Genomic DNA, 14944 nt, shown 5'->3' on the forward strand with positions numbered 1-14944 from the left:
CCATTTTATTAATTTGTTTCTTCATTCAACAAATACATCCTGAGCACCTACTATGTGCCAGGCAGTCTTCTAGGCACTGGGGATATAGTAGTGATCAAGACTGATAAAAATTTCTGCCTTCGTGAAGTCTACCGTCTCATGATTGGACTTTCATTTTTATTTTTTAGAGACGGGGTATTAGTCTGTTCTCACACTGCTCATAAAGACATACCCAAGACTGGGTAATTTAGAAAGGAAAGAGGTTTAATGGACTCACAGTTCCACGTCGCTGGGGAAGCCTCACAATCATGGTTGAAGGTGAAGGAGGAGCAAAGTCATGTCTGACATGGCGGCAGGCAAGATAGAGCTTGTGTAGGGGAACTACCATTTATAAAACCATCAGATCTCATGAGACTTATTCACTATCATGAGAACAGCATGGGAAAGACCCACCCCCATGAATTAATGACCCCCCCATCGGGTCCCTCCCACAACATGTGGGAGTTATGGGAGCTACAATTCAAGATGATATTTGGGTGGGGATACGGCCAACCCATATCAGACAGGGTCTTGCTTTGTCACCTAGGTTGGAGTGCAGTAGTGTGGTCATGGCTCACTGCAGCCTCAAACTCCTGGGTGATCCTCCCACCTCAGCCTCCTGAGTAGCTGGGACTATAGGCATGTGCCACCACGCTTGGCTAATTTTTTCATCTTTTTCAGAGATGGGATCTCACTCACGACTGGACCTTTAACTAGGTAATTTCCACAGGTGTTAATCATATTAATCACAATGATAGCCATTGCCTTAGGTTTCTGAACCTTGGCCCTATTAACATTTGGCTGGATAACTGTGGCAAGGGGCTGTCCTGTGCATTGTAGGATTTTAGCAGCATCCCTGGCCTCTACCCACTAGATGCCAGTAATAACCTCCCTTCCGCCTCCACTTATGACATCCCAAAATGTCTTTAGACATTGCCAGCGACCCTGAAGGAGTAATAACATTGTCCCTGGTTGGAAATCATAGTCATCTATTAAGCACCAACTATGCAACAGACACTTTGCATTCATTAATTTACTTAACCTCTAAAATAACTCTAGGAGGCAGGGATAATTACTATTTCCATTTTACAGAGGAGGAAACAGAAAAGACCAGTCACTTGCTTATGGTTCCCAATCGGTGCACCTAGCCCTCCGATGCGCAGCTTCCAGCACCTCCCATGCTGAACCCATGCGCAGCTGCATAGACCAAGCCTAGAGCAGCGTGTCTCTTTCCTGGACTTTTGCAGATTTCTCTTCTGGTTCTACTCTGTGGCCTCTTGCAGATCACAGGGATTGGGGCCTTCAGAGAAGCAGCGACCACCAGAAAGATACTGCACGCTGCGGATATAATTGTAAGTTTTCTAGTGGCTGCATTCAAAAGGTAAAAAGAAACAGGCAGCATTAATTATAGTAATTAATACACTTTAATCCAGTACCATTGAGAACCATCATGTCGGTGCGTAATTAATTAAAATTTATTAATGAGGTAGTTTAGTCTTTTTTTGGCACCTCATTGAAATCTAGTGTGTGTTTTGCACTTGCAACTCAATTCAGATCAGCCACATCTCAAGGGTTCAGTAGCCACGTGTGGTCAGTGGCTCCCGTTTGGGGAATGCAGATCTGGAAAGTTTTGTTGACTGAGGGAATGAAGACAGACGGCAGGATATTCTCAGCAAAATGGGCAAGGTGTCCCTGAGCCCACAGATCCTGAGGGTTGCCACACTCTACTGTCACTTTCCGTTACTTGTCTCTCTCTGATGCTCGGCTGGGCTCCTCTGTGTTTATCTGTCTTTCTGTCCCTGGAGCTGAGCTCCATGGTGGGCCTTTGTAGGAGAGGCAGTTTGGAATCAGAGTGGCTGGAATCAGAGGCCAGGGCGCCATCTGGCTTTATCATACAGGTGTCTGAGCCAGAGCCTCAGTTTCCTCATCTGTGAATTGGGGATGAATTGCTATCCCCTAGAACTTTCTGCCGAAATGGACACATGGACACCAAGGTGGTAGCCACTAGCCATGCGTGGCTATTAAACACTTGAAATATGGCTGGTGTGACAGAGGAACTGGTTTTCAAATTTTATTTAATTGTAATTAATTTAAGTGGAAGCAGCTGCCTGTGGTTCGTGGCTGTTGCATTGGACAGCACAGCTTCAGAGAGTTACTGGAGGATTAATTATAAAGCCCCGTGGCACAGAGCAGGCGTTCAGCACCTGGTGCCTTATCCCCCTGGTGGGTGGGTCCTCAATGATTGTTTGAGGAGGTCTCCTTGAGGGTTCAGCTGACTGCTGATGGTGACTGAGAGGAAATTGCCCAAGACTGGGGACACCATCTGAGGGGATTAGAGGAAACAGCCTCTCACACAGTCCTGGGAAGAGGGCCTCTTGCTATGAGCCAGACTGGAAAGCCTCATAATTCACAGAGCATCGGTGAGATTCTTCAGAAGGGTCTTGCCTGAGTAGCGGGAAATAATTAGCCCTAAATGAAATGCAGCCCTGAGTCTGTCTAACACATCTTAAAAGCAATGATTTAGGAGCGCAGTTTGGCGTTCAGACCCCAGTTCAAATCCCAGCTCTGCCTGCTGTATTACCTGCTGTGTGACTCAGAGCAAGTCGGTTCTCTCTAAGCCTCAGTTTCTTCACCTCTCAAATGGGCATGTATAGCAACAGTGCTTACCTCATGGGGCCTTTGAGGGGACTCAATGAGCCCTCAGCAACTTTCAATAAATGGTAGCAATTATTGTTGCTTGATTGCAATGGAATGCAATGGAATTTATGTTTAAAAAGCGCTTGGTGGATGGGCTCGTGACTTGCGCCTGTAATTCCAGCACTTTGAGAGGTCAGGTTGGGTGGATTACTTGAAGTCGGTAGTTCAAGATCAGCCTGGCCAATATGGTGAAACCCCGTCTCTCCTAAAAGTACAAAAATTACCTGGGCATGGTGGCATGTGCTTGTAATCCCAGCTACTCAGGACAATGAAGCAGAAGAATCGCTTGAACCCAGGAGGTGGATGTTGCAGTGAGCCAAGATTGTGCCACTGCATTCCAGCCTGGGCAGCAGAGTGAGACTTCGTCTCAAAAAAAAAAAAAAAAAAAAAAAGTGATCCTATGAGAATTATAGGAGTGGCTATTAGAATGTTAGAAGCAAAAGCCTGCAGAGGTGGGGGAAATGCACACATACATGTCAACCTCTAAGAGTCCCAAGTTAGTGAGACTAAGAGCTGCGGTTCAAACCCCTGGTATCTAAGTCCAGAATCCAGGGCCTCTAAAAAAACATGTTAAAGTTGATACATAGTATTTGCACATATTTACGGTGTAGGTGCGATATTTTGTTACACGCATAGAATGTGTGATGATCAAAGTGGTCCCCAAACACTTGTCTATGAACTCCTGTTTCCACCTCACTGGCATTTGGAGAAATGAGAAAATATAAGAGCATTTACATTTTTATTCTTCAAATTAAGGCCTTACTAATCTTGGGGTAATAGATAGCCTTTCTTTTATAAAACAATGTTGATACTGAGTTGGAAAGATCTTGTTTTTGTTTTGCTTTGGTTTTTTAAATGTCTTTACTTGGCAAAATAAAAAGCTGAGACAATATATCGGTATCTCTAAAGTTTCTTTTTTTTTTTTTCCTTTCATCTAATGGTCCAGGAAACATGGACTATTAGGCTGCCTGGTTTGTAAAAGGTCTCAGAATATACTTTGAATTTTTCCCATGTCTGAGAGCAGTGTTTATCAAAGCGTTCCACGGAGCATGCATCCACCAAGATATAGTGAAAAAAGGGTCTGAAGCCAAGTAAGTTGAGTAACCTACCTATTCTAGCCTCTCCTAAGGGAGTTATAATGTTCACGGACATATTAAAAACTGACAGCCTGGGCATGGTGGCTCACGCATGTAATTGCAGCATTTTGGGAGGCTGAGGTGGAAGGATTACTTGAGGCCAGGAGTTGGAGACCAGCCTGGCCAACATGGTGAAACCCCATCTCTACTAAAAATACAAAAATTAGCAGGGTGTGGTGGGTGGCACATGTCTGTAATCCAGCTTCTTGGGAGGCTGAGACAGCATAATCTCTTGAACCCGGGAGGTGAAGGTTGTGGTGAGCTGAGATCACGCCACTGCACTCCTGCTTGGTCAACAGAGCAAGACTGATATGATTTGGCTGTGTCCCCACCCAAATCTCAACTTGAATTGTTATCTCCCAGAATTCCCACGTGTTGTATGAGGGACCAGGGGAGGTAGTTGAATCATGGAGGCTAGCCTTTCCTGTGCTGTTCTCATGATAGTGAATAAGTCTCACAAGATCTGATGAGTTTATCAGGGCTTTCCGCTTTGCTTCTCTCATTTTTCTCTTGCTGCCACCATGTAAGAAGTGCCTTTTGCCTCGTGCCGTGATTCTGAGGCCTCCCCAGCCATGGGGAACTGTTAGTCCAATTAAACCTCTTTTTGTTCGCAGTTGCAGGTATGTCTTTATCAGCAGCATGAAAATGAACTAAAATGAAGACTCTGTCTCAAAAAAAGAAGAGTGACGAGTCCTGCTGCAAAGAGCCAACTTAACTTAGTTTCACTTAGTGCCCTTTTTCTTTTCTTTTTTTTCTTATTTTTGAGATGGAGTTTTACTTTTGTTGCCCAGGCTGGAGTGCAACGGCGCCATCTCGGCTCACTGCAACCTCCGCCTCCCTGGCTCAGGCAATTCTCCTGTCTCAGCCTCCTGAATAGCTGGGATTACAGGCACCCACCACTATGCCCGGCTAATTTTTGGTATTTTTGGTAGAGAGGGGATTTCACTATGTTGGCCAGGCTGGTCTCGAACTCCTGACCTCAGGTGATCCACCAGCCTTGGCCTCCCAAAGTGCTGGGATTACAGGTGTGAGCCACCATGCCCGGCCCCTTTTGCTTTTTGACCATATTCACTAACCTCCCATGAACACATTTCAGGAAAACTCCAAGTCCTGGATGAAGCCACTGATCTTGGAGCTTAAGGATGTGTGTTTCCTTGTTTGGCTTGTTAGCCGCTGAGATGACATTTTCCATGTTCATAAACCCCCAGGGGAGCTCCAGGAGTTATAAATGGTGCAGGAAAAACAATGACCCAATTGTCAAACCCTACTGTAATTTGGAGCCCTGGAAAGGGCAGGGACTTACATTTAGAGCAGGACCTGGGCACTCCCAGCTACCTGCCTGCAGCCATGGAACCAGCAACTCACCCCAGGAGCAACCATTGCAGACTGTTTAGACAAATAGTTATTGTTGGGCATGTTTTGGAAACTAATGTTAATGTCAGGTGAGGCCTGCAGGGGCCCAGCCCCAACCAGAGGGCAGTGGTGGCCAGAGGTAGTGGGGAAGGATTGGCGCGTGAGAGTGTGTGGGGTGAGCAGTAGGGATTTACATGTCCTAAAGTTGGGCAAGTGTGGATGTGGGTGTGCATGTGGACGATAGAGTGTGTATCTCTGTGCACACATGTGTGTGTGCATGTGTGAGCATATGAGTCAGCTCCCGGAAGGTAAGGTGGGGACATGAGGGTGGGGCCACCTCTGGAACCTGTAGGCCTATGAGAAGAGGGTCCCAGCCAGGAGTGAGAGTCCCCGCTTTGGCCAACTCCACCCTTACCTGGAGCTCCAGCCACCTGCACAGGCCATATGCCTCACCCTGGACATGACCCTACCTGAACTCCCTGGAGCCTCTTGGAAGATGTATGAAATGCTCAAGGGGGACATGGACCTTCCGCCAGAGCTCATTTCAGGATGGGGGAAGCACTGCTCGCACCGTGCATGTGGGGTTTGCATGGCTGACCACATCAACTGACTGGCCGCCTCTGGACCACCACTGCCTATGAGCCTAAGCCCCAAATTTTAGCCTGGAATTCAAGGCCGTCAACAAACGTCCCCCATCCAAGTCCCAATCCTGCTTCCCAGAATGCCCTGAGCTAAAACATGCACTGAAGTCTTACTCTGTGCTAAACATTGAAAGTTTTTTACATCAAGTCAATGAGGATTCACAATTTTTTGAAATAGGCACTTTCATGATTTCCATTTTACAGATGAGCGAGTCAAGGCTCCAAGAGGTGAAACGACTTACCCAAGGTCACACAGCGGCTAAGTGGTGTTTTGGCCACGACACAAACTCATATCCGGGGTTTCCTGACTATGCATACAAGATGCTCCTGCTCAGAGGTGGCGGCAGACTCCCTGAGGTTAGTGTCTTTGGTTTGCTTTTCTGAAAATGTGGCCGTGCAAGTGACAGGAGACCCAGGTTCAAATCCCAGCTCTGGCCCTTTCTAGCTGTGTGGCTTTGAGCACATAGCACATGTCTCTGAGCCTTGGCTTCTGCAACTACAGAATGGGGATGACTGTTTTCAACTCCAAGGGTCTTGACTGAGCTGGGCAATGTCTGAATGAATGATCATTAAATGTGTGAGCTGGTAGCATCCCTGGCCCTGTGCCCACTGCATAGAAGGTGTTTAGGAATGCTGGCTTAGATTTCAGTCTGTCCCTTAGCAATTTACATCACTTCTCTTGCTGTGTCTGTAAAGTGAAAGCAGATGACTTGCTCTCCAACCAAGGTCTTTCAGTTCTTCCATGAACACTGTCCAATTGCTCCCCACTGTAACCCAAGCCAGTGTGCCCCACCACGCCCTGTACTTGCAGGATTTCTCAACTCCAGTACCACTGGCATTTTGGGCTGGATGATTCTTGTTGTGGGGGGCTGCCCTATGCATTAGAGGATTTGGACAGCATCCTGGGCCTCTAGCCATTAGATGCCATTAGCATCCCTCAGTTGGACATTGCCAAGTTCCCCGGGGTGCAACATAGCCCCTGGTTGAGAAGCATTGATTCATTGCAATGGTTTTTCATTGCCTCTTGTCTTCCCTGAAAGTCATCAAGAATTGCAATTCAGGCCAGGAGAGGTGGCTCACACCTGTAATTGCAGCACTTTGGGAGGCTGAGGCAGGAGGATCACTTGAGCCCAGGAGGTTGAGACCAGCCTGAGTAACACAGAGAGACCTCTGTCTTACAAAAAATAAAAAAAATCAGCTGGGCGTGGTGGCATGCACCTCTAGTCCCAGCTTCCTGGGATGCTAAGGTGGGAGGATCGTCTGAGCTCGGGAGGTTGAGGCTGCAGTGAGCTGAGATGGTACCACGGCACTCCAGCCTGGGCAACAGGGTGAGGCCCTGTCTCAAACAAAACAAAACAAAACAAACAAAAAAACTGAATTGCAGTTCAGAGCATGGGCCCCAGATTCAAATGGTCTGGGTACGAATCTTGGCTCCACACTTTCCACTGTGTGATGTTGAGCAAGTCACTTAACCTCTCTGAAGCTCAGGAGCTTCATCTGCATAACAAGAACAATACAGCATTTGCTACGTGGGACCATGGTGAGGGTTAAGTGAGATGACAAATGTAACGTGCTTAGCACTGTTCCTGGGAACTGAATGATGGGAGATGGGAGATGTGGGTGGGTTCTGGAGAGTCTCATTCTTGGCAAAGGTGAAGAGGAGTCCAGGACTAGAGGGGTTTCAGAGGCCTTGTCCCTGCAACCCAGGCAGCTGGGCAAGCACCTCATCTGTGCCTGTGTTTCTGGTTACCAGGCACTTGCCCTGAAGCCTGTGCACAGAGGTTAATGAGCTGTTTAGTTCTGATTACTCGCAAGGTTTCCCTCACTCAGCTCAGCACCTGCTGTGCCTGATTGATGGCGACCCCACGGCCACAGAAGACCACAAGCCAGAACCAGGATAATCAATTAGTTCCAGGCCCCGGGAAAGACTCTTCCCCTTCTCTTATGCCTGCAAAAGGAGAGAGGAGGATGGAAGGTTCTGGTATTGTCTCACACCGCCTCCCCATGTCAACACTCTCCCAGAGCTAAATGTCAGATCTGGGCTTGAAATAGCTAATGTATATTGGTTGTTTATGCCAGGAATTGTGCTAAATGTTTTACCTGCTTTTAATCCTGACCACAATTCTCTGAAATGAATGTAATTATTATCCCAATTCTACAGTAAAAAAAAAAAACTGAGGTTCTGAGAGTTGATGTCATTGCCCAGTTGGGTCACCCAGCTGGTCTGAGTGAGATAGCCCAGGACAGACATGCAGATACTGTAGGAGACTTTCACTTTTTGCAATCTCAGTTTCCCCTTGTGTAAAATGGGCCAACTCATACACCCACCCCATCTGAATGTGGTAAGTGGGAAGAAATCATGCTTGTGAAGGTGTGTCGAAAAGTTTACAGTGCTAGATACCAATTGCTGTTCTCTGAGAGAGAGATTGAGGGCGAGACAGGTCTGGGTTAACTCAGCAGAGATTTGCATTCTAGGGTGCAGACGGGCACTCATGGTGGAGTTTGCCCTTAGGCACTAATGTTAGAAATGAACCACAGTCATACTTTTTTTTCTTTTGAGACAGAGTCTCGCTCTGTTTCCAAGGCTGGAGTGCAGTGATGCCATCTTGGCTCACTGCAACCTCCACCTCCCAGGCTCAAGAGATCCTCTTGCCTCAGCCTACCAAGTAGCTGGGACCACAGGCGCCCACCACCATGCCTGGCTAATTTTTTTGTAATTTTAGTAGAAATGAGGTTTCACCATGTTGCTCAGGCTGGTCTTGAACTCCTCCTAAGTTCAAGCGATTCACCTGCCTCAGCCTCCCAAAGTGCTGGGATTACAGGTGTGAGCCACCACGCCCAGCCTAGCAATAAACATTCAAACTAGTAACTTGTGTATTTAAGAACACTTACTAGGTGCTGGTCACTGCTCCAAGTACTGATGTTAATTCATGTAAGCCTCATAACGCTGGGAGGTAGGTACTACAGGTACAATAATTATGCACATTTACAAATGAGACAATGGAGGCTCAGAGCAGCTAAGTGACCTTGCCAGGGCAACATAGCTTGCACGTGGCGGTGCTATTTAATAGAATTAGACTCCAGCCTGTCAATCTGCTCCCTTCCAGCACGTGCTGAGAAGGACTTACCAGGACAGATGAGGCCAGTTCTTCCATCTCTCAGCAGCAGCTCCTCTAGGGAGGGGCCTGGGAGTTCCAGTCAGATTTGCCGGATAGCCTGTTTCTCCATCTTCAGTTATTCTGCTGTTGAATGAGTTGAATAGTCCCAGCCTCAGTGGTTTTCCAGGTCAGGTGAGATCTTGTTTCATAAAAGCACTTTATAAAGTGGCTTTTAAAAATCCAAGGTACTTAGAAGCCCATCATGCTGTGTGTGGCCCCAAGAGGGCTATGAGCTTTGGGTTCTGACCTTGGGGTGGGCCAGTTACTTCATCCCTCTGCACCCAGCCTTCACATCTATAAAATGGAATTTTGTGGTTGTGGGGATTAATCTGGGCACAGATCACATGCTCAATGTGGAGAGCTGTAGTTGTGTGCACATCCGTGTATATTTCTGCATTCACATGACGAATTCACGGACGACTTTCTGCATTTGTCCCTAGGGGAGAGAATGCATTTTTGCCTGGCTGGCTGGAAGAATACTTGGCCAGATTGTGATAACTTGGATTACAGTGCAGGAAACATTCACTTCCTTCCCCCTCCCACTCTGGGTGGAGTTTACAATACTGTCCTATTGAAAGGCTCAGTTATTTGACTTGCTTGACCCAATGAAATATTAGGGCATATGGTTTGAGATGATGTCGTGAATGTGTCTCTACAGGCTGGTTGGCTTGGCTTTTTTTTTTTTTTTTTTTTTTTTTTGTGAGACAGGGTCTTGCTCTGTCACCCAGGCTGAAGTGCAGTGGCACAATCATGGCTCACTGCAGCCTCAACTTTCCAGGCTCAAGTGATCCTCCCACTTCTGCTTCCTGAGTAGCTGGGACTACAGGTGACTGCTGCCATACCTGGCTAATTTTTTTTTTTTTTTTTTTTGTAGAGATGAGGTTTCGCCATGTTGCCCAGGCTGGTCTCAAACTCCTGGGCTCAAGCAATCTGCCTGCCTCAGCCTCTCCAAGTGCTGGGATTACAGGCTTAAGCCATCACACCCAGCCTTGTTTGGCTCATATGTTCTGATGATCTTTCATGGGAAGAGCATGCCCCAGGGAGTTTCTTCTTCAGCCTGGCCCCTGAAACAGGGAGCCATGTGGAGCTGACTTGAACTTGACCTGAAGCCTAAAAAGGAGCCTCTTAGGTAAACCCAACCTAGAATCGCAGACCCACGAGCAAGAGGATAAATGTTAGCTGTTGTAAGCCATGGAGTTTGGGGGAGCCTTGTTACACAGCATTACCGTGGTGATAGCTGGCTGATACACTGGCCAACATCATAATTCAAGCTTCTTTCTGTACAACAGACAACAATAGAATTCAGACCTGTCTTGGCGGTAGTGCAATGCAGTAATTCTCAAATTTTTTATTGGCATAAATAATTCAGACATTGGTTTCTCACTAACATTGCACTAAACACAAGAAACAACAGGCTTGCCGGCTCAGAGGCAGACAAACTGTCCAACAGCCCAAGTTAGAAATACTTTTTTTAGAAGTGTAGAAAACTTTATAAATGATTCTGTACAAATATACACAGTGGACCCTCCATCCATCTGGCCTTTCTTTCCTGGATGGCATCTGAATAGAGTGTTCTTTCTCAGCAACAAGACATTGGCAACAAGTGAGAAAGAGAGAGACAGAGACGGAGACAGACAGAGATAGAAACGGAAAGGAAAAGAAAGAAGTGGCCCCAAAAAAGAAAACATGAAACCACCTTCTTACATCAACTCATTCTGCAACAGTCGACACAAACAAACATGGAGAAAAGAATATGGACCATCGGTCCGCGTTGGTCTGTACAAGAATTAGTCTTTATATATATAATATATATGTATAATATTTATAGGTCTATATACTTTGTGTATAGAAAAAGATAACAGCATAATTTACATATAGAGAAAGCCTTTTTACAATTGAGGAATTTTCCTAAGGTCAGTAACTTCAAGAGTAATCAATCAAATTAATCATGCGTTAAGTCTGTGGAGTGGATCCTGGTACAAGATCAAGTCTCAGAGAGAGCGAGAAATGAGAGGCTTGGGGTGGAAACGTTGACCACCTAAGTCTGGGATCTTCTCTGCCTGGTCCAGGTATGGTCAAGGGCACAGACGTGATGTGACTTGCCTTATCTGCCCCAGTGAACTTCTGCTTTGGGATCTGGAGAAAGAATGTTCTGTTTCTATGAGGACCTTGGTGGGGTGGGGGCTGGTCTTGCCAGAGACTCTCTCGCATCCTAAGAGACCTCTGCCTTGTAGACAGGGGTAGGGGGTGTCCTTATGAAACTTGGGCATCCCTCCCCATGCTCACCAGGACACAAGTATCTAAATAAATGGGTAACACCCACCACCTCTCTATTCTAGTTCCTTATTTTTTCAGGAATGTCCCCCTAGAGGTGGGATTCTGGGGGAAGTTCATTTGGGTGATTGAGAAGAAAAGCCACATTGATGAAGCACCTACTGTGTGCCAGGTATTGCGTAACATTATTGACATTCATTATTTCATTCACTCCCTCCAATAAACTCAAGGGTTAGTGATATATTAAGTGCTCGTGGGCTGCACAAAGCTAAGAAAATTCAAGGAATACTCTGGAGGGGCTGCTGATGCTGAGAAAGTGTTGATGAAATCATTATCCACAATAGACAGTGGCTCAGGAAATGCAAATTGAGTCAAGTTGAAGCAGATAAACAAGCCTTGCTAATTTGCAGTAGCCATATATACCCTGGGAGTCTGGCGGTCAGCAAAGATGCTTTGTTTTCTGCCTTTCAAACCCTCACATATATTTATAGGGACAGCAAACACACCATTCCATCAACAGGACTGATACATTCTTTCCCACACTTCATGCTGTATTGCAGACTTGGCCTGTGGCCCACTATGGCCCCTAGGTCTTCTTCAGTCGTTTCTGTAACAAACCAGCATTTTGCCCATCATACCTGTAATGTTTAGTTGGAGACCCTTAGTGTAGGGTCTTTCCATAAATACGTTTCCACATTCACGCATGTCCTTGACCTCAACACTTCAGGGGCCTATTCATAGAGTGATATGAACTGTCCAAGAAAGAGGACATGGTAAGACTGCTGAAGGAGGTTTTTTGGTATGGCAAGACAGAACTCGGGGCCCCAGAGACATCAGAGACACAGGTCGCAAGAGTTGATAGTGGGAAAGTGAAGCAAAAGAGGAACAGGAATGCAAATGCATTAGAGAGAAGGGCTCATGGCCAACCCATCTATAGCCAAGATGCCCAAGGACTTCAGGACCCAATGCAGGGCACTAAGAAATAGAGACACATCCTTCACTGTGTGGAGGCAGGCAGAAACAGAGACAGAGAGAGAGAGAGAGAGAGAGAGAGGTCTGCATCCCAGAGAGGGATGCAGAGCAGGCCTGAGGTGGCCTGAGTACCGGTCTGACTCCAGCAAGCACAAAACTCTCCTCAGACATCTTCCCCCACAGGACACCAAGGCTAACAGTAGGAACTAGAGCATGCTGGGGAAAGAAGTCAAGGTCTCCACATCTGAGCCAGGGAACCCTCTGTTTGGAGATGGAGACTCCAGGGTCCCAAAATCAGGCTTTGGGGAAAGCAGGGAAAGGCAGGCAAGTGCCAGGGGGCAGGATTTTGGCCACTTGCAGTTACCCTCAATAAATCATGATCTTGCCTCTGAGTCCACACATAGGCTGTTCCTTCTGTCTGACACAGCATTCCCTACCATTCTACTCAAATTTCAAGACACGATTCAGAAGTCTCCTCTCCTGAGAATCCTTCCTGGAGGGTCTTTTTCTGGGTTGGGAGCTCCTCTGGGGCCTTGGGACCCTACTGGAACTCCTCCCTCTCTTCCACCGGACTTCTAGTACCCTGAAGGCAGCACCCACTTTTCTCCATTTTTTCCAGAATCACAGGAGGCACTTAATAAATATTTACTAAATGACTATATAAAATGAAGATTTGGGGAATGAAGGGACAAGGTTGCTCCATGCTGGGCTCTACTGAGGGTGTAGTGAATGGGGCTGGGGACATGAGCCTTTGAAATGCAGGGAAGATTTTCTTAGAATCCTTTGGCTGCTCAATTGGAGGCATTTGAAATCCACCAATGTACCCAAAAATAGGGCTATGAGGAAACTAGAGGACTGCGGCCCAGAAGCAATGCCTTGTGGAATATGGGACAGCTATGGGAGCTCATGGAGAACAGAGAATTCAAATTGGATGCCATCTTGGAAGTGGAGTCAGAGAAGCTCAGGTGACACCATGCCTGACATGCCACCATATGGGCTTCTGGCCTCTGTGCTCCAAGCCTTGGGGCTTTATGAGGATTGATTCCAGACAGCAAATTCAGGGTGTGTTTTGATGGGGTGGGGAGTACAATCTATGATATTCCTTGATAGGTAGGAACCACAGGGGTCCTCAGGAGGAGATAGACTTCTGAAAAGAAGGAAGAAGGGGCCAGGCAAAGATTTATGCATCTCACAGTTGTGCAGAAGCCTGACCAAGGGCAGCCCCTCCCTTAATGCTCCAGTCGAGCCAGACTGTCCAGATAGCTTTGAAGGGGCAGGGTGTGCAGTGCTCTCTAGAAGGCTGGCTAGGAGGGAAAGGGGGCTGGGGCAGGGGGCCTCGTTGTGGCAGGGCAAGCACCTTAGAGTACCTTGATGCCCATGCTGTAGCTACATAGCAGTTACTTGAACTTACACAAGTTCATATGTACCCATTTAAAAATTATTACTTGTAACACATATAGAAAAATAAGCAGAGGAAAATGGCTAGAATCTTACAGGACCAATACTTTACATTAATTGTCCAGAACGCACTTAAGCTGCCAATGCCCCAACCTGGACAGGGCTGTGTTGGGGAGAGGTTGACCCCATCCCAGGCAGAGCCCCAGCCAACTCAATTGTCTTCTTGGAAGATGTCCCAATTCCCAAAGCATTTTTCCAAGATCTGGTCTTTTGCAGTGCCCAACTCTGCCTCTCTGTTACCCTTCCCAATCCTGGGACTGCCGGAAGCCCCAGGGATTTGATTCTAGGGGTAAAACAGCAAGACCTACAGAGGCTGTCCTCACCCACTGCCTGCCTCCATGCCCAAATCAGTCACATTGGACTGATTTGGACTGGACGGAACTGCCACATCTTGTCCAGACTATCCATGTTGTTGCTTCATTGCTACCAGAGACAGCCGTTCTAACCTGGCCTGACTCTCTTCTTCACAGTGAACTGGAAATTGCAAGGAAGGTAGAAAAGGCCCTTCACTATCTGGGAGACTTTCCTTCCTGCGGAATACAGAAGGGCTTTCCCTGAGTAGCCTCAGAAAGCAACACCAAGATTGCCGGATGCAAGTCTCGAGATTTCAGCTCAGCAAGAGGATTTGCTTCTTAGAAGGGCTGCAGAAGGATGGAGAGAATGACTGGAGATTTCAGCCCCTGTCCATGCAGACGGTGAAAGGCAAGTCCACATTCTCCTTACCTAGACAGCCTTCAAACTACTGGTGATGCTAACTAGTGCTTTAAAAAACCTATTTCCCTGCCATGTTCACTCGAGGAGTCCCCTCCTTGTGTTTTCCTGTTCCCCTCTGATTTCCTTTCTCCCATGGAAGGTTGCAGATGGCAGGATGCTGGATTTGAATCCTAGTTGTGTGGCCTGGAGACAACTCAGGGGACATCTGGCAATGTCTGGAGATGGTTTTGGATGTCACACTTTGGATGTCAACTGGAGGCTTTTGAAATCCACCAATGTACCCCAAAAAAGGGCTATGCTAGAACTAGAGGACCGTGGCACAGAAGCAATGCCTTGTGGAATATGGGACAGCTATGGGAGCTCATGGAGAACAGAGACTCCAAATTGGATGCCATATCAGAAGTGGGGGTCAGAGAAGCTCAGTTGACACCATGCCTGACATGCCACCGTATGGGCTTCCGGCTTCTGTGCTCCAAGGCTTGGGGCTTTATGGGGATTGATTCCAGACAGCAAAGTCAGGGTG

General features: G+C 47.0%; 1 long non-coding RNA gene across 1 annotated transcript; it reads left to right on the forward strand.

Moving 5' to 3' along the window:
- Positions 1–5927: 5927 nt before the first annotated feature.
- On the forward strand, positions 5928–13214 carry LOC129049244 (uncharacterized). The gene is made up of 4 exons (XR_008512179.1): positions 5928–6202; positions 10587–11072; positions 11343–11449; positions 13084–13214. It is a non-coding gene; the product is annotated as an uncharacterized LOC129049244 (long non-coding RNA).
- Positions 13215–14944: the final 1730 nt, after the last annotated feature.

This window comes from Pongo abelii, chromosome 10 (assembly GCF_028885655.2).
Source record: "Pongo abelii isolate AG06213 chromosome 10, NHGRI_mPonAbe1-v2.0_pri, whole genome shotgun sequence".
Taxonomy (NCBI): domain Eukaryota; kingdom Metazoa; phylum Chordata; class Mammalia; order Primates; family Hominidae; genus Pongo; species Pongo abelii.